We start from the raw sequence: 19,337 nt of genomic DNA on the forward strand, positions 1-19,337 counted from the left end.
TCTCTTGCTGCTCTTCAAGTATCCATGCAACCCCATTCACAGACCCACAAACGCTGCCGATCCCTCTTTCTGCAGCCTCCCCAAGTGCAATACAACCTCTCTGCCTGGGACACTGAATAGAGCCGTAGCCCGGCTCAGCAATTGCGAATGTCCAGGGATGCCTCCCACCCCAAAGGGGCCAGGACCAAAAGCTCTTGCTGCTCTTCAAGTAGCCACGCAACCCCATTCACAGACCCACAGACACTGCAGCTCCCTCTTTCTGCAGCCTCCCAAAGTCCAAGACAACCTCTCTGCCTGGGCTGCTGAGTGGAGCAGGTGCCCTGCTCAGGAATTGCGAACGTCCAGGGATTCCTCCCACCCCAAAGGGGCCAGGACTAAAAGCTCTTGCTGCTCTTCAAGTAGCCACGCAACCCCATTCATAGCCCCACAGACACTGCAGCTCCCTCTTTCTGCAGCCTCCCAAAGTCCAAGAAAACCTCTCTGCCTGGGCCGCTGAGCAGAGCCAGGTCCTGGCTCAGCAATTGCGACTGTCCAGGGATTCCTCCCACCCCAAAGGGGCCAGGACCAAAAGCTCTTGCTGCTCTTCCAGTAGCCACGCAACCCCATTCACAGACCCACAGATACTGCAGCTCCCTCTTTCTGCAGCCTCCCAAAGTCCAAGACAACCTCTCTGCCTGGGCTGCTGAGCTGAGCCAGTGCCCAGCTCAGCAATGGCGAATGTGCAGGGATTCCTCCCACCACAAAGGGGCCAGGAACAAAAGCTCTTGCTGCTCTTCAAGTACCAACGTAACGCCATTCACAGACCCACAAAAGCTGGCACTCCCTTTTTCTGCAGCCTCCCCAAGTGCAATAAAATCTCTCTGACTGGGCCGCTGAGTAGAGCAGGTGCCCAGCTCAGGAATTGCGAACGTCCAGGGATTCCTCTCACCCCAAAAGGGCCAGGACCAAAAGCTCTTGCTGCTCTTCAAGTAGCCACGCAACCCCATTCACAGCCCCTCCAGCGCTGCCGCTCCCTCTTTCTGCAGCCTCCCAAAGTCCAATACCACCTCTCTGCCTGGGCCGCTGAGTAGAGCCGTAGCCCAGCTAAGAAATTGCGAACGTCCAGGGAATCCTCCCACCCCAAAGGGGCTAGGACCAAAAGCTCTTGCTGCTCTTCAAGTAGTCACGCAACCCCATTCACAGACGCACAAGCGCGGCCGCTCTCTCTTTCTGCAGCCTCTCCAAGTCCAATACAACCTCTCTGCCTGGGCTGCTGAGCAGAGCCATATCCTGGCTCAGCAATTGCGAATGTCCAGGGATTCCGCCCACCCCAAAGGGGCCAGGACCAAAAGCTCTTGCTGCTCTTCAAGTATCCACCAACGCCATTCATAGACCCACAAACGCTGCCGCTCCCTCTTTCTGCAGCCTTCCAAAGTCGAAAACAACCTCTCATCCTGGGCTGCTGAGCAGAGCCAGTGCTCAGCACAGCAATGGCGGACGTCCAGGGATTCCTCCCACCCTAAAGGGGCCAGGACTAAAAGCTCTTGCTGCTCTTCAAGTATCCATGCAACACCATACACAGACCCACAAACGCTGGCACTCCCTTTTTCTGCAGACTCCAAAATTCCAATACAACCTCTTTTCCTGGCCTGCAGATTACAGCCGGATCCTGGCTCAGCAATGGTGGACGTCAAGGGATTCCTCCCACCCCAAAGGGGCCAGGACCAAAAGCTCTTGCTGCTCTTCAAGTATCCACCAACGCCATTCATAGACCCACAAACGCTGCCGCTCCCTCTTTCTGCCGCCTTCCAAAGTCGAAAACAACCTCTCATCCTGGGCTGCTGAGCAGAGCCAGTGCTCAGCACAGCAATGGCGAATGTCCAGGGATTTCTCTCACCCCAAAGGGGCCAGGACTAAAAGCTCTTGCTGCTCTTCAAGTATCCATGCAACACCATACACAGACCCACAAACGCTGGCACTCCCTTTTTCTGCAGACTCCAAAAGTCCAATACAACCTCTTTTCCTGGCCTGCAGGATACAGCCGGATCCTGGCTCAGCAATGGTGGACCTCAAGGGATTCCTCCCACCCGAAAGGGGCCAGGACCAAAAGCTCTTGCTGCTCTTCAAGTAGCCACGCAACCCCATTCATAGCCCCACATACAATGCAACTCCCTCTTTCTGCAGCCTTCCAAAGTCCAAGACCCTCTCTGCCTGGGCCGCTGAGGAGAGCCATATCCTGGCCCAGCAATTGCGAATGTCCAGGGATTCCTCCCACCCCAAAGGGGCCAAGACCAAAAGCTCTTGCTGCTTTTCAAGTAGCCACGCAACCCCATTCACAGACCCACAGACACTGCAGCTCCCTCTTTCTGCAGCCTCCCAAAGTCCAAGACAACCTCTCTGCCTGGGCTGCTGAGCTGAGCAGCCCAGCTGAGCTGTGGGTATGTGAAAGGGGTTGCATGAATACTTGAAGAGCAGCAGGAGCTTTTGGTGCTGGCCTCTTTAGGTTGTGAGGAATCCCTGGACATTCGGAATTGCTGAGCTTGGCTTTGGCTCTACTCATCAGACCACGCAGACAGGTTCTCTTGGACTTTGGGAGGCTGCAGAAAGAGGGAGCGGCAGTGTCTGTGGGGCTGTGAAAGGGGTTGCGTGGATACTTGAAGAGCTGCAAGAACTTTTAGTCGTGGCCCCTTTGGGGTGTGAGGAATACGTGGACATTTGCAACTGCTGAGCCGGGCTCCGGCTGTACTCAACCGCCCATTCAGAGAGGGTGTATTGGACTTTGGCAGCATAAAGGACCGATACAAAAATACAGATTTGTCTCGACATTGCCGCTATAGCGCCATCCAGTGTCGCGCTTTGAGATCACCATCTTCTCCCCAAGTTTGATAAAAAACAAACTCGGGAGCCTGCGCAAGGACTAAAGCCGCGAAAAGAGCTGAGGCGGGAACAATAAGGCGCGAAAGAGCAGAGGCGGGGGCAGCACGGCCGTTGCGATCCGCACTTATACATTTTTCTATCTTCGCATGCGTGGGAGCCCCTATATTCGGAGCACAAGTGCCCCTCGGCGGGTGTTGCGGCGGCGCGCGCGAGACCACTCCTTCCAATCCTGCACCCTCGAGGCTCCCCCCTGCACCCCGCTTCAGTCCCCGACGGAGCCTGAGGCCACCGAAGACCCTGCGAAGATCATCGGACTCGAAGTGGTGGTGGTAAACTGCTCCTTCTCCTTCTCTTTCTAACTGTCTCTCCCCTATTCTTTTCCTCTCCTCCCTTGCCCTCCCTCCTCCCTCCGTTCTCTTCTCCCCTCCAATAAAAGTGAAAGGCTGTACGACATCTGACCGATTCCAGTGTCTTAATCTCGTCCTTGGGATCGTAACGAAACCTCCCCCGACATTGGATCGGGACAGGGAGGCTGCAAAAAGAGGGAACGGCAGCGTTTGTGGGTCTGTGAATGGGGTTGCCTGGCTACGTGAAGAGCAGCAAGAGCTTTTGTTGCTGGCCTCTTTGTGTTGTGAGGAATCCCTGGGCATTCAGAATTGCTGAGCCCAGCTCCGTCCCTACTCAGCAGGCCAGGCAGAGTGCTTGTATTGGACTTTTAGAGGCTGCAGAAAGAGGGAGCTTCAGCATTTGTGGCTCTGTGAATTGGGTTGCCTGGCTGCTTGAAGAACAGCAAGAGCTTTTGGTCCTTGCCCCTTTGGGGTGGGAGGAATTCCTGGACATTCGGAATTGCTGAGCCGGGCTCCGGCTCTACCCAGCAGCCCAGGCAGAGAGGTTGTATTGCACTTTGGGAGGCTGCAGAAAGAGGGAGCGGCATCGTTTGTGGGTCTGTGAATGAGGTTGCGTGGATACTGGAAGAGCAGCAAGAGCTTTTAGTCCTGGCCCCTTTGGGGTGGGAGGAATGCCTGGACATTCGGAATTGCTGAGCTGGGCTACGGCTCTACTCATCAGACCACGCAGAGAGGTTGTCTTGGACTTTGGGAGGCTGGAGAAAGAGGGAGTGCTAGCGTTTGTGCGTATGTAAATGGGGTTGCATGGATACTGGAAGAGCAGCAAGAGCTGTTGGTCCTGGCCCCTTTGGGGTGGGAGGAATCCCTGCACATTCGCAATTGCTGAAGCAGGCTCCGGCTCTGCTCAGCAGCCCAGGCAGAGTGGTTTTATTGGACTTTGGGAGGCTGCAGAAAGAGGGAGCTGCAGTGTCTGTGGGTCTGTGAATGAGGTTGCGTGGATACTGGAAGAGCAGCAAGAGCTTTAGGTCCTTGCCCCTTTGGGGTCGGAGGAATCCCTGGATAGTTGCAATTGCTGAATCAGGCTCCGGCTCTGATCAGCAGCCCAGGAAGAAAGGTTGTATTGGACTTTTGGAGGCTGGAGAAAAAGGGAGCGGCAGTGTTTGTGGGTCTGTGAATGGGGTTGCGTGGATACTTGAAGTGCAGCAAGAGCTTTTGGTCCTGGCCCCTTTGGGGTGGGAGGAATCCCTGGATGTTCGCAATTGCTGAGCCTGGCTCTTACTCTACTCAGCAGCCCAGGCAGAGAGGTTGTCTTGGACTTAGGGAGGCTGCAGAAAGAGGGAGCGGCAGCGTTTGTGGGTCTGTGAATGGAGTTTCATGGATACTGGAAGAGCAGCAAGAGCTTTTAGTCCTGGCACCTTTGAGGTGGGAGGAATCTCTGGACATTCGTGAATGCTGATCTAGGCTCCGGCTGTAATCTGCAGGCCAGGCAGAGAGGGTGTTTTGGACTTTGGGAGGCTGGAGAAAGAGGGAGCGGCAGCGTTTTTGCGTCTGTGTATGGGGTTGCGTGGCTACTTGAAGAGCAGCAAGATCTTTTGGTCCTGGCCCCTTTGGGGTGGGAGGAATCCCTGGACATTCTCAATTGCTGAGCCGGGTTCTGGCTCTGCTCAGCAGCCCAGGCAGAGAGGTTGTATTGGACTTTGGGAGGGTGCAGAAAGAGGGAGCGGCAGCGTTTGTGGGTCTGGGAATGGGGTTGCGTGGATACTGCAAGAGCAGCAAGAGCTTTTGGTCCTGGCCCCTTTGGGGTGGGAGGAATCCCTGGACGTCCGCCATTGCTGAGCCCGTCTCCGGCTCTAATCTGAAGGCCAGGCAGAGAGGTTGTATTGGATTTGGGAGGCTGGAGAAAGAGGGAGCGCCAGCGTTTGTGCGTCTGTGAATGGGGTTGCGTGGATACTTGAAGAGCAGCAAGAGCTTTTGTTCCTGGCCCCTTTGGGGTGGGAGGAATCTCTGGATATTCGTGATTGCTGATCTGGGCTCCGGCTGGAATCTGCAGGCCAGGCAGAGAGGTTGTATTGGACTTCGGGAGGCTGCAGAAAGAGGGAGTGCCAGCGTTTGTGGGTCTGTGAATGGGGTTGCGTGGCTACTTGAAGAGCAGCCTGAGCTTTTGGTGCTGGCCCCTTTGGGGTGGGAGGAATCCCTGGACGTCCGCCATTGCTGAGCCCGGCTCCGGCTGTAATCTGCAGCCCAGGAAGAAAGGTTGTATTGGAGTTTGGGAGGCTGCAGAAAGAGGGAGCGGCAGCGTTTTTGGGTCTGTGAATGGGGTTGCGTGGATACTGGAAGAGCTGGAAGAGCTTTTGGTCCTGGCCCCTTTGGCGTGGGAGGAATCCCTGGACATTCGTGATTGCTGATCTGGGCTACGGCTGTAATCTGCAGCCCAGGCAGAGAGGTTGTATTGGACTTCGGGAGGCTGCAGAAAGAGGGAGTGCCAGCGTTTGTGGGTCTGTGAATGGGGTTGCGTGGCTACTTGAAGAGCAGCAAGAGCTTTAGGTCCTGGCCCCTTTGGGGTGGGAGGATTCCCTGGATATTCGCAATTGCTGAGCTGGGCTCCGGCTCTACTCAGCAGGCCAGGCAGAGAGGTTGTCTTGGACTTTGGAGGCTGCAGAAAGAGGGATCGGCAGCGTTTGTGAGTCTGTGAATGGGGTTGCGTGGATACTGGAAGAGCAGCAAGAGCTTTTGGTCCTGGCCCCTTTGGGGTGGGAGGAATCCCTGGACAGTCGCAATTTTTGAGCCAGGATCTGGCTCTGCTCAGCGGCCCAGGCAGAGAGGTTGTATTGGACTTTGGGAGGCTGGAGAAAGAGGGAGCGGCAGCGTTTGTGGGTCTGTGAATGGGGTTGCCTGTCTACTTGAAGAGCAGCAAGAGATTTTGTTGCTGGCCTCTTTGTGTTGTGAGGAATCCCTGGGCATTCAGAATTGCTGAGCCCAGCTCCGTCCCTACTCAGCAGGCCAGGCAGAGTGCTTGTATTGGAGTTTTAGAGGCTGCAGAAAGAGGGAGCATCAGCATTTGTGGCTCTGTGAATTGGGTTGCCTGGCTGCTTGAAGAGCAGCAAGAGCATTGGGTCCTTGCCCCTTTGGGGTGGGAGGAATCCCTGGTCGTCCGCCATTGCTGATCTGGGCTCGTGCTGTAATCTGCAGGCCAGGCAGAGTGGTTGTATTGCACTTTGGGAGGCTGGAGAAAGAGGGAGCGGCAGCGTTTGTGGCTCTGTGAATGAGGTTGCGTGGCTACTTGAAGAGCAGCAAGAGCTTTTGTTCCTGGCCCCTTTGTGGTGGGAGGAATTCCTGGACATTCGCAATTGCTGAGCTGGGCTCCGGCTCTACTCAGCGGCCAAGGCAGAGAGGTTGTATTGGACTTTGGGAGGCTGCAGAAAGACGGAGTGCCAGCGTTTGTTCGTGTGTGAATTGGGTTGCGTGGCTACTTGAAGAGCAGCAAGAGCTTTTGGTCCTGGCCCCTTTGGGGTGGGAGGAATATCTGGACACACGTGATTGCTGATCTGGGCTCTGGCTGTAATCTGCAGCCCAGGCAGAGAGGTTGTATTGGACTTTGGGAGGCTGGAGAAAGAGGGAGCGGCAGCGTTTGTGGGTCTGGGAATGGGGTTGCGTGGATACTGGAAGAGCAGCAAGAACTTTTGGTCCTGGCCCCTTTGGAGTGGGAGGAATCCCTGGACGTTTGCAATTGCTGAGCCTGGCTCCGGCTGTACTCAGCAGCGCAGGCAGAGTGGTTGTATTGGAGTTTGGTAGGCTGCAGAAAGAGGGAGCGGCAGCGTTTGTGGGGCTGCGAATGAGGTTGCGTGGATACTGGAAGAGCAGGAAGAGCTTTTGTTCCTGGCCCCTTTGGGGTGGGAGGAATCCCTGGACATTCGTGATTGCTTATCTGGGCTACGGCTGAAATCTGCAGCCCAGGCAGAGAGGTTGTATTGGACTTTGGGAGGCTGCAGAAAGAGGGAGAGGCAGCGTTTGTGGGTCTGTGAATGGGGTTGCCTGGCAACGTGAAGAGCAGCAAGAGCTTTTGGTCCTGGCCCCTTTGGGGTGGGAGGAATCCCTGGACATTCGCAATTGCTGAGCCAGGATCTGGCTCTGCTCAGCGGCCCAGGCAGAGAGGTTTTATTGCACTTTGGGAGGCTGCAGAAAGAGGGAGCGGCAGCGTTTGTGGGTCTGTGAATGGGGTTGCCTGGCTACTTGAAGAGCAGCAAGAGCTTTTGTTGCTGGCCTCTTTGTGTTGTGAGGAATCCCTGGGCACTCAGAATTGCTGAGCCCACCTCCGTCCCGACTCAGCAGGCCAGGCAGAGTGCTTGTATTGGACTTTTAGAGGCTGCAGAAAGAGGGAGCTTCAGCATTTGTGGCTCTGTGAATTGGGTTGCCTGGCTGCTTGAAGAGCAGCAAGAGCATTGGGTCCTTGCCCCTTTGGGGTGGGAGGAATCCCTGGTCGTCCGCCATTGCTGATCTGGGCTCGTGCTGTAATCTGCAGGCCAGGCAGAGTGGTTGTATTGCACTTTGGGAGGCTGGAGAAAGAGGGAGCGGCAGCGTTTGTGGCTCTGTGAATGAGGTTGCGTGGCTACTTGAAGAGCAGCAAGAGCTTTTGTTCCTGGCCCCTTTGGGGTGGGAGGAATTCCTGGACATTCGCAATTGCTGAGCTGGGCTCCGGCTCTACTCAGCGGCCAAGGCAGAGAGGTTGTATTGGACTTTGGGAGGCTGCAGAAAGACGGAGTGCCAGCGTTTGTTCGTGTGTGAATTGGGTTGCGTGGCTACTTGAAGAGCAGCAAGAGCTTTTGGTCCTGGCCCCTTTGGGGTGGGAGGAATATCTGGACACACGTGATTGCTGATCTGGGCTCTGGCTGTAATCTGCAGCCCAGGCAGAGAGGTTGTATTGGACTTTGGGAGGCTGGAGAAAGAGGGAGCGGCAGCGTTTGTGGGTCTGGGAATGGGGTTGCGTGGATACTGGAAGAGCAGCAAGAACTTTTGGTCCTGGCCCCTTTGGAGTGGGAGGAATCCCTGGACGTTTGCAATTGCTGAGCCTGGCTCCGGCTGTACTCAGCAGCGCAGGCAGAGTGGTTGTATTGGAGTTTGGGAGGCTGGAGAAAGAGGGAGCGGCAGCGTTTATGGGTCTGTGAATGGGGTTGCGTGGATACTGGAATAGTAGCAAGAGCTTTTGGTGCTGGCCCCTTTGGGGTGGGAGGAATCCCTGGACGTTTGCAATTACTGAGCTGGACTCTGGCTCTGCTCAGCAGGCCAGGCAGAGAGGTTCTATGGGACTTTGGGAGGCTGCAGAAAGAGGGAGCGGCAGTGTCTGTGGGGCTGTGAAAGGGGTTGCGTGGCTATTTGAAGAGCAGCAAGAGCTTTTAGTCGTGGCCCCTTTGGGGTGTGAGGAATACGTGGACATTTGCAACTGCTGAGCCGGGCTCCGGCTGTACTCAACCGCCCAGGCAGAGAGGGTGTATTGGACTTTGGCAGTGTAAAGGACCCATACAAAAATACAGATTTGTCTCGACATTGCCGCTATAGCGCCATCCAGTGTCGCGCTTTGAGAACACCATCTTCTCCCCAAGTTTGATAAAAAACAAACTCGGGAGCCTGCGCAAGGACTAAAGCCGCGAAAAGAGCTGAGGCGGGAACAAAAAGGCGCGAAAGAGCAGAGGCGGGGGCAGCACGTCCGTTGCGATCCGCACTTATACATTTTTCTATCTTCGCATGCGTGGGAGCCCCTGTATTAGGAGCACAAGTGCCCCTCGGCGGGTGTTGCGGCGGCGCGCGCGAGACCACTCCTTCCAATCCTGCACCCTCGAGGCTCCCCCCCGCACCCCGCTTCAGTCCCCGACGGAGCCTGAGGCCACCGAAGACCCTGCGAAGATCATCGGACTCGAAGTGGTGGTGGTAAACTGCTCCTTCTCCTTCTCTTTCTAACTGTCTCTCCCCTATTCTTTTCCTCTCCTCCCTTGCCCTCCCTCCTCCCTCCGTTCTCTTCTCCCCTCCAATAAAAGTGAAAGGCTGTACGACATCTGACCGATTCCAGTGTCTTAATCTCGTCCTTGGGATCGTAACTAAACCTCCCCCGACATTAGATCGGGACAGGAAGGCTGCAAAAAGAGGGAACGGCAGCGTTTGTGGGTCTGTGAATGGGGTTGCCTGGCTACGTGAAGAGCAGCAAGAGCTTTTGGTCCTGGCCCCTTTGGGGTGGGAGGAATCCCTGGACATTCGCAATTGCTGAGCTGGGCTCCTACTCTACTCAGCAGGCCAGGCAGAGAGGTTGTCTTGGACTTTGGGAGGCTGCAGAAAGAGGGAGCGGCAGCGCTTGTGGGTCTGTGAATGGGGTTGCGTGGGTACTTGAAGAGCAGCAAGAGCTTTTGGTCCTGGCCCCTTTGGGGTGGGCGGAATCCCTGGACATTTGCAATTGCTGAGCCAGGACCTGGCTCTGCTCAGCGGCCCAGGCAGAGAGGTTGTCTTGGACTTTGGGAGGCTGCAGAAAGAGGGATCGGCAGCGCTTGTGGGGCTGTGAATGGGGTTGCGTGGGTACTTGAAGAGCAGCAAGAGCTTTTGGTCCTGGCCCCTTTGGGGTGGGCGGAATCCCTGGACATTCGCAATTGCTGAGCCAGGACCTGGCTCTGCTCAGCGGCCCAGGCAGAGAGGTTGTCTTGGACTTTGGGAGGCTGCAGAAAGAGGGAGCGGCAGCGTTTGTGGGTCTGTGAATGGGGTTGCCTGGCTACTTGAAGAGCAGCAAGAGCTTTTGTTGCTGGCCTCTTTGGGTTGTGAGGAATCCCTGGGCATTCAGAATTGCTGAGCCCAGCTCCGTCCCTACTCAGCAGGCGAGGCAGAGTGCTTGTATTGGAGTTTGGGAGGCTGCAGAAAGAGGGAGCGACAGCATTTGTGGCTCTGTGAATTGGGTTGCCTGGCTGCTGGAAGAGCAGCAAGAGCTTTTGGTCCTTGCCCCTTTGGGGTGGGAGGAATCCCTGGACATTCGCAATTGCTGAAGCAGGCTCCGGCTCTGCTCAGCAGCCCAGGCAGAGAGGTTTTATTGGACTTTGGGAGGCTGCAGAAAGAGGGAGCGGCATCGTTTGTCGGTCTGTGAATGAGGTTGCGTGGATACTGGAAGAGCAGCAAGAGCTTTTGGTCCTGGCCCCTTTGGGGTGGGAGGAATCCCTGGACGTCCGCCATTGCTGAGCCCGTCTCCGGCTGTAATCTGCAGGCCAGGCAGAGAGGTTGTATTGGACATTGGGACTCTGCAGAAAGAGGGAGCGGCAGCGTTTGTGGGTCTGTGAATGGGGTTGCGTGGATACTTGAAGAGCAGCAAGAGCTTTTGTTCCTGGCCCCTTTGGGGTGGGAGGAATCCCTGAACATTCGTGATTGCTGAGCCCGGCTCTGGCTCTACCCAGCAGCCCAGGCAGAGAGGTTGTATTGGACTTTGGGAGGCTGCAGAAAGAGGGAGCGGCAGCGTTTGTGGGGCTGTGAATGGTGTTGCGTGGGTACTTGAAGAGCAGCAAGAGCTTTTGGTCCTGACCCTTTGGGGTGGGAGGAATCCCTGGACGTCTGCCATTGCTGAGACAGAATCCGACTGTAATCTGCAGCCCAGGAAGAAAGGTTGAATTGAAATTTTGGAGGCTGGAGAAAGAGGGAGCGGCAGCGTTTGTGGGTCTGTGAATGGGGTTGCCTGGCTACTTGAAGAGAAGCAAGAGCTTTTGGTCCTGGCACCTTTGGGGTGGGAGGAATCCCTGGACATTCGCAATTGCTGAGCCGGGCTCGGGCTCTGCTCAGCAGCCCAGGCAGAGAGGTTGTATTGGACTTTGGGAGGCTGGAGAAAGAGGGAGCGGCAGCGTTTGTGAGTCTGTGAATGGGGTTGCCTGTCTACTTGAAGAGCAGCAAGAGCTTTTGGTCCTGGCACCTTTTGGGTGCAAAGAATCTCTAGCCATTCACGATTGCTGGTCTGGGTTCCGGCTGTAATCTGCAGGCCAGGCAGAGAGGTTGTATTGCAGTTTGGGAGGCTGGAGAAAGAGGGAGCGGTAGCGTTTGTGGCTCTGTGAATGGGGTTGCGTGGATACTTGAAGAGCAGCAAGAGCTTTTGGTGCTGGCCCCTTTGGGGTGGGAGGAATCCCTGCACATTCGTGATTCCTGAGCTGGGCTCCGGCTGTAATCTGCAGGCCAGGCAGAGAGGTTGTATTGGACTTTGGGAGGCTGCAGAAAGAGGGAGCGGCAGCGTTTGTGGGTTTGTGAATGGGGTTGCGTGGATACTGGAAGAGCAGCAAGAGCTTTTGGTCCTGGCCCCTTTGGGGTGGGAGGAATCCCTGGACGTTCGTGATTGCTGACCTGGGCTACGGCTGTAATCTGCAGGCCAGGCAGAGAGGTTGTATTGCACTTTGGGAGGCTGCAGAAAGAGGGAGCGCTAGCGTTTGTGCGTCTGTGAATGGGGTTGCCTGTCTACTTGAAGAGCAGCAAGAACTTTTGTTGCTGGCCTCTTTGGGTTGTGAGGAATCCCTGGACATTCGGAATTGCTGAGCCCAGCTCCAGCTCTACTCCACAGGCCATGCAGAGAGGTTGTATTGGACTTTTAGAGGCTGCAGAAAGAGGGAGCATCAGCTTTTGTGGCTCTGTGAATTGGGTTGCCTGGCTACATGAAGAGCAGCAAGAGCTTTTGGTCCTGGCACCTTTGGGGTGCAAAGAATATCTGGCCATTCGCGATTGATGGTCTGGGTTCCGGCTGTAATCTGCAGGCCAGGCAGAGAGGTTATTGAACTTTGGGAGGCTGGAGAAAGAGGGAGCGCTAGCGTTTTTGGGTTTGTGAATGGGGTTGCGTGGATATTGAAGAGCAGCAAGAGCTTTTTGTCCTGGCACCTTTGGGGTGGGAGGAATTCCTGGACATTCGCAATTGCTGAGCTGGGCTCCGGCTCTACTCAGCGGCCAAGGCAGAGAGGTTGTATTGGACTTTGGGAGGCTGCAGAAAGACGGAGTGCCAGCGTTTGTTCGTGTGTGAATTGGGTTGCGTGGCTACTTGAAGAGCAGCAAGAGCTTTTGGTCCTGGCCCCTTTGGGGTGGGAGGAATATCTGGACACACGTGATTGCTGATCTGGGCTCTGGCTGTAATCTGCAGCCCAGGCAGAGAGGTTGTATTGGACTTTGGGAGGCTGGAGAAAGAGGGAGCGGCAGCGTTTGTGGGTCTGGGAATGGGGTTGCGTGGATACTGGAAGAGCAGCAAGAACTTTTGGTCCTGGCCCCTTTGGAGTGGGAGGAATCCCTGGACGTTTGCAATTGCTGAGCCTGGCTCCGGCTGTACTCAGCAGCGCAGGCAGAGTGGTTGTATTGGAGTTTGGGAGGCTGGAGAAAGAGGGAGCGGCAGCGTTTATGGGTCTGTGAATGGGGTTGCGTGGATACTGGAATAGTAGCAAGAGCTTTTGGTGCTGGCCCCTTTGGGGTGGGAGGAATCCCTGGACGTTTGCAATTACTGAGCTGGACTCTGGCTCTGCTCAGCAGGCCAGGCAGAGAGGTTCTATGGGACTTTGGGAGGCTGCAGAAAGAGGGAGCGGCAGTGTCTGTGGGGCTGTGAAAGGGGTTGCGTGGCTATTTGAAGAGCAGCAAGAGCTTTTAGTCGTGGCCCCTTTGGGGTGTGAGGAATACGTGGACATTTGCAACTGCTGAGCCGGGCTCCGGCTGTACTCAACCGCCCAGGCAGAGAGGGTGTATTGGACTTTGGCAGTGTAAAGGACCCATACAAAAATACAGATTTGTCTCGACATTGCCGCTATAGCGCCATCCAGTGTCGCGCTTTGAGAACACCATCTTCTCCCCAAGTTTGATAAAAAACAAACTCGGGAGCCTGCGCAAGGACTAAAGCCGCGAAAAGAGCTGAGGCGGGAACAAAAAGGCGCGAAAGAGCAGAGGCGGGGGCAGCACGTCCGTTGCGATCCGCACTTATACATTTTTCTATCTTCGCATGCGTGGGAGCCCCTGTATTAGGAGCACAAGTGCCCCTCGGCGGGTGTTGCGGCGGCGCGCGCGAGACCACTCCTTCCAATCCTGCACCCTCGAGGCTCCCCCCCGCACCCCGCTTCAGTCCCCGACGGAGCCTGAGGCCACCGAAGACCCTGCGAAGATCATCGGACTCGAAGTGGTGGTGGTAAACTGCTCCTTCTCCTTCTCTTTCTAACTGTCTCTCCCCTATTCTTTTCCTCTCCTCCCTTGCCCTCCCTCCTCCCTCCGTTCTCTTCTCCCCTCCAATAAAAGTGAAAGGCTGTACGACATCTGACCGATTCCAGTGTCTTAATCTCGTCCTTGGGATCGTAACTAAACCTCCCCCGACATTAGATCGGGACAGGAAGGCTGCAAAAAGAGGGAACGGCAGCGTTTGTGGGTCTGTGAATGGGGTTGCCTGGCTACGTGAAGAGCAGCAAGAGCTTTTGGTCCTGGCCCCTTTGGGGTGGGAGGAATCCCTGGACATTCGCAATTGCTGAGCTGGGCTCCTACTCTACTCAGCAGGCCAGGCAGAGAGGTTGTCTTGGACTTTGGGAGGCTGCAGAAAGAGGGAGCGGCAGCGCTTGTGGGTCTGTGAATGGGGTTGCGTGGGTACTTGAAGAGCAGCAAGAGCTTTTGGTCCTGGCCCCTTTGGGGTGGGCGGAATCCCTGGACATTTGCAATTGCTGAGCCAGGACCTGGCTCTGCTCAGCGGCCCAGGCAGAGAGGTTGTCTTGGACTTTGGGAGGCTGCAGAAAGAGGGATCGGCAGCGCTTGTGGGGCTGTGAATGGGGTTGCGTGGGTACTTGAAGAGCAGCAAGAGCTTTTGGTCCTGGCCCCTTTGGGGTGGGCGGAATCCCTGGACATTCGCAATTGCTGAGCCAGGACCTGGCTCTGCTCAGCGGCCCAGGCAGAGAGGTTGTCTTGGACTTTGGGAGGCTGCAGAAAGAGGGAGCGGCAGCGTTTGTGGGTCTGTGAATGGGGTTGCCTGGCTACTTGAAGAGCAGCAAGAGCTTTTGTTGCTGGCCTCTTTGGGTTGTGAGGAATCCCTGGGCATTCAGAATTGCTGAGCCCAGCTCCGTCCCTACTCAGCAGGCGAGGCAGAGTGCTTGTATTGGAGTTTGGGAGGCTGCAGAAAGAGGGAGCGACAGCATTTGTGGCTCTGTGAATTGGGTTGCCTGGCTGCTGGAAGAGCAGCAAGAGCTTTTGGTCCTTGCCCCTTTGGGGTGGGAGGAATCCCTGGACATTCGCAATTGCTGAAGCAGGCTCCGGCTCTGCTCAGCAGCCCAGGCAGAGAGGTTTTATTGGACTTTGGGAGGCTGCAGAAAGAGGGAGCGGCATCGTTTGTCGGTCTGTGAATGAGGTTGCGTGGATACTGGAAGAGCAGCAAGAGCTTTTGGTCCTGGCCCCTTTGGGGTGGGAGGAATCCCTGGACGTCCGCCATTGCTGAGCCCGTCTCCGGCTGTAATCTGCAGGCCAGGCAGAGAGGTTGTATTGGACATTGGGACTCTGCAGAAAGAGGGAGCGGCAGCGTTTGTGGGTCTGTGAATGGGGTTGCGTGGATACTTGAAGAGCAGCAAGAGCTTTTGTTCCTGGCCCCTTTGGGGTGGGAGGAATCCCTGAACATTCGTGATTGCTGAGCCCGGCTCTGGCTCTACCCAGCAGCCCAGGCAGAGAGGTTGTATTGGACTTTGGGAGGCTGCAGAAAGAGGGAGCGGCAGCGTTTGTGGGGCTGTGAATGGTGTTGCGTGGGTACTTGAAGAGCAGCAAGAGCTTTTGGTCCTGACCCTTTGGGGTGGGAGGAATCCCTGGACGTCTGCCATTGCTGAGACAGAATCCGACTGTAATCTGCAGCCCAGGAAGAAAGGTTGAATTGAAATTTTGGAGGCTGGAGAAAGAGGGAGCGGCAGCGTTTGTGGGTCTGTGAATGGGGTTGCCTGGCTACTTGAAGAGAAGCAAGAGCTTTTGGTCCTGGCACCTTTGGGGTGGGAGGAATCCCTGGACATTCGCAATTGCTGAGCCGGGCTCGGGCTCTGCTCAGCAGCCCAGGCAGAGAGGTTGTATTGGACTTTGGGAGGCTGGAGAAAGAGGGAGCGGCAGCGTTTGTGAGTCTGTGAATGGGGTTGCCTGTCTACTTGAAGAGCAGCAAGAGCTTTTGGTCCTGGCACCTTTTGGGTGCAAAGAATCTCTAGCCATTCACGATTGCTGGTCTGGGTTCCGGCTGTAATCTGCAGGCCAGGCAGAGAGGTTGTATTGCAGTTTGGGAGGCTGGAGAAAGAGGGAGCGGTAGCGTTTGTGGCTCTGTGAATGGGGTTGCGTGGATACTTGAAGAGCAGCAAGAGCTTTTGGTGCTGGCCCCTTTGGGGTGGGAGGAATCCCTGCACATTCGTGATTCCTGAGCTGGGCTCCGGCTGTAATCTGCAGGCCAGGCAGAGAGGTTGTATTGGACTTTGGGAGGCTGCAGAAAGAGGGAGCGGCAGCGTTTGTGGGTTTGTGAATGGGGTTGCGTGGATACTGGAAGAGCAGCAAGAGCTTTTGGTCCTGGCCCCTTTGGGGTGGGAGGAATCCCTGGACGTTCGTGATTGCTGACCTGGGCTACGGCTGTAATCTGCAGGCCAGGCAGAGAGGTTGTATTGCACTTTGGGAGGCTGCAGAAAGAGGGAGCGCTAGCGTTTGTGCGTCTGTGAATGGGGTTGCCTGTCTACTTGAAGAGCAGCAAGAACTTTTGTTGCTGGCCTCTTTGGGTTGTGAGGAATCCCTGGACATTCGGAATTGCTGAGCCCAGCTCCAGCTCTACTCCACAGGCCATGCAGAGAGGTTGTATTGGACTTTTAGAGGCTGCAGAAAGAGGGAGCATCAGCTTTTGTGGCTCTGTGAATTGGGTTGCCTGGCTACATGAAGAGCAGCAAGAGCTTTTGGTCCTGGCACCTTTGGGGTGCAAAGAATATCTGGCCATTCGCGATTGATGGTCTGGGTTCCGGCTGTAATCTGCAGGCCAGGCAGAGAGGTTATTGAACTTTGGGAGGCTGGAGAAAGAGGGAGCGCTAGCGTTTTTGGGTTTGTGAATGGGGTTGCGTGGATATTGAAGAGCAGCAAGAGCTTTTTGTCCTGGCACCTTTGGGGTGGGAGGAATCCCTGCACATTGGTGAATGCTGAGCTGGGCTCCGGCTGTAATCTGCAGCCCAGGCAGAGAGGTTGTATTGGACTTTGGGAGGCTGGAGAAAGAGGGCGTGGCAGCGTTTGTGGGTCTGTGAATGGGGTTGCCTGTCTACTTGAAGAGCAGCAAGAACTTTTGGTGCTGGCCTCTTTGGGTTGTGAGGAATCCCTGGACATTCGGAATTGCTGAGCCCAGCTCCAGCTCTACTCCACAGGCCATGCAGAGTGGTTGTATTGGACTTTTAGAGGCTGCAGAAAGAGGGAGCATCAGCTTTTGTGGGTCTGTGAATGGGGTTTCGTGGATACTGGAAGAACAGCAAGAGCTTTTGGTCCTGGCACCTTTGGGGTGGGAGGAATCTCTGGCCATTCGCGATTGCTGGTCTGGGTTCCGGCTGTAATCTGCAGGCCAGGCAGAGAGGTTGTATTGGACTTTGGGAGGCTGCAGAAAGAGGGAGCGATAGCCTTTGTGGCTCTGTGAATGGGGTTGCGTGGATACTGGAAGAGCAGCAAGAGCTTTTGGTCCTGGCCCCTTTGGGGTGGGAGGAATCCCTGCACATTCGTGATTGCTGAGCCCGGCTCTGGCTCTACCCAGCAGCCCAGGCAGAGAGGTTGTATTGGACTTGGAGAGGCTGCAGAAAGAGAGAGCGGCCGCGCTTGTGGGTCTGTGAATGGGGTTGCGTGACTACTTGAAGAGCAGCAAGAGCTTTTGGTCCTGGCCCCTTTGGGGTGGGAGGAATCCCTGGACGTTTGCAATTGCTGAGCCTGGCTCCGGCTGTACTCAGCAGCGCAGGCAGAGTGGTTGTATTGGAGTTTGGGAGGCTGGAGAAAGAGGGAGCGGCAGCGTTTATGGGTCTGTGAATGGGGTTGCGTGGATACTGGAATAGTAGCAAGAGCTTTTGGTGCTGGCCCCTTTGGGGTGGGAGGAATCCCTGGACGTTTGCAATTACTGAGCTGGACTCTGGCTCTGCTCAGCAGGCCAGGCAGAGAGGTTCTATGGGACTTTGGGAGACTGCAGAAAGAGGGAGCGGCAGTGTCTGTGGGGCTGTGAAAGGGGTTGCGTGGCTATTTGAAGAGCAGCAAGAGCTTTTAGTCGTGGCCCCTTTGGGGTGTGAGGAGTACGTGGACATTTGCAACTGCTGAGCCGGGCTCCGGCTGTACTCAACCGCCCAGGCAGAGAGGGTGTATTGGACTTTGGCAGTGTAAAGGACCCATACAAAAATACAGATTTGTCTCGACATTGCCGCTATAGCGCCATCCAGTGTCGCGCTTTGAGAACACCATCTTCTCCCCAAGTTTGATAAAAAACAAACTCGGGAGCCTGCGCAAGGACTAAAGCCGCGAAAAGAGCTGAGGCGGGAACAAAAAGGCGCGAAAGAGCAGAGGCGGGGGCAGCACGTCCGTTGCGATCCGCACTTATACATTTTTCTATCTTCGCATGCGTGGGAGCCCCTATAATTGGAGCACAAGTGCCCCTCGGCGGGTGTTGCGGCGGCGCGCGCGAGACCACTCCTTCCAATCCTGCACCCTCGAGGCTCTCCCCCGCCCCCCGCTTCAGTCCCCGACGGAGCCTGAGGCCAGCGAAGACCCTGCGAAGATCATCAGACTCGAAGTGGTGGTGGTAAACTCCTCCTTCTCCTTCTCTTTCTAACTGTCTCTCCCCTATTCTTTTCCTCTCCTCCCTTGCCCTCCCTCCTCCCTCCGTTCTCTTCTCCCCTCCAATAAAAGTGAAAGGCTGTACGACATCTGACCGATTCCAGTGTCTTAATCTCGTCCTTGGGATCGTAACTAAACCTCCCCCGACAGTGGATCGGGACAGGGAGGCTGCAAAAAGAGGGAACGGCAGCGTTTGTGGGTCTGTGAATGGGGTTGCGTGGATACTGGAAGAGCAGCAAGAGCTTTTGGTTCTGGCCCCTTTGGGGTGGGAGGAATCCCTGGACATTCGCAATTACTGAGCCAGGATCTGGCTCTGCTCAGCGGCCCAGGCAGAGAGGTTGTATTGCACTTTGGGAGGCTGCAGAAAGAGGGAGCGGCAGCGTTTGTGGGTCTGTGAATGGGGTTGCCTGGCTACTTGAAGAGCAGCAAGAGCTTTTGTTGCTGGCCTCTTTGTGTTGTGAGGAATCCCTGGGCATTCAGAATTGCTGAGCCCAGCTCCGTCCCTACTCAGCAGGCCAGGCAGAGTGCTTGTATTGGACTTTTAGAGGCTGCAGAAAGAGGGAGCTTCAGCATTTGTGGCTCTGTGAATTGGGTTGCCTGGCTGCTTGAAGAGCAGCAAGAGCATTGGGTCCTTGCCCCTTTGGGGTGGGAGGAATCCCTGGACGTCCGCCATTGCTGATCTGGGCTCGTGCTGTAATCTGCAGGCCAGGCAGAGTGGTTGTATTACACTTTGGGAGGCTGGAGAAAGAGGGAGCGGCAGCGTTTGTGGCTCTGTGAATGGGGTTGCGTGGCTACTTGAAGAGCAGCAAGAGCTTTTGTTCCTGGCCCCTTTGTGGTGGGAGGAATTCCTGGACATTCGCAATTGCTGAGCTGGGCTCCGGCTCTACTCAGCGGCCAAGGCAGAGAGGTTGCATTGGACTTTGGGAGGCTGCAGAAAGACGGAGTGCCAGCGTTTGTTCGTCTGTGAATTGGGTTGCGTGGCTACTTGAAGAGCAGCAAGAGCTTTTGGTCCTGGCCCCTTTGGGGTGGGAGGAATCCCTGGACACACGTGATTGCTGATCTGGGCTCTGGCTGTAATCTGCAGCCCAGGCAGAGAGGTTGTATTGGACTTTGGGAGGCTGCAGAAAGAGGGAGCGGCAGCGTTTGTGGGTCTGTGAATGGGGTTGCGTGGATACTGGAATAGTAGCAAGAGCTTTTGGTGCTGGCCCCTTTGGGGTGGGAGGAATCCCTGGACGTTTGCAATTACTGAGCTGGACTCTGGCTCTGCTCAGCAGGCCAGGCAGAGAGGTTCTATGGGACTTTGGGAGGCTGCAGAAAGAGGGAGCGGCAGTGTCTGTGGGG

Source organism: Platalea leucorodia (assembly GCF_965183815.1).
Source record: "Platalea leucorodia genome assembly, chromosome: 2".
Lineage (NCBI taxonomy): Eukaryota > Metazoa > Chordata > Aves > Pelecaniformes > Threskiornithidae > Platalea > Platalea leucorodia.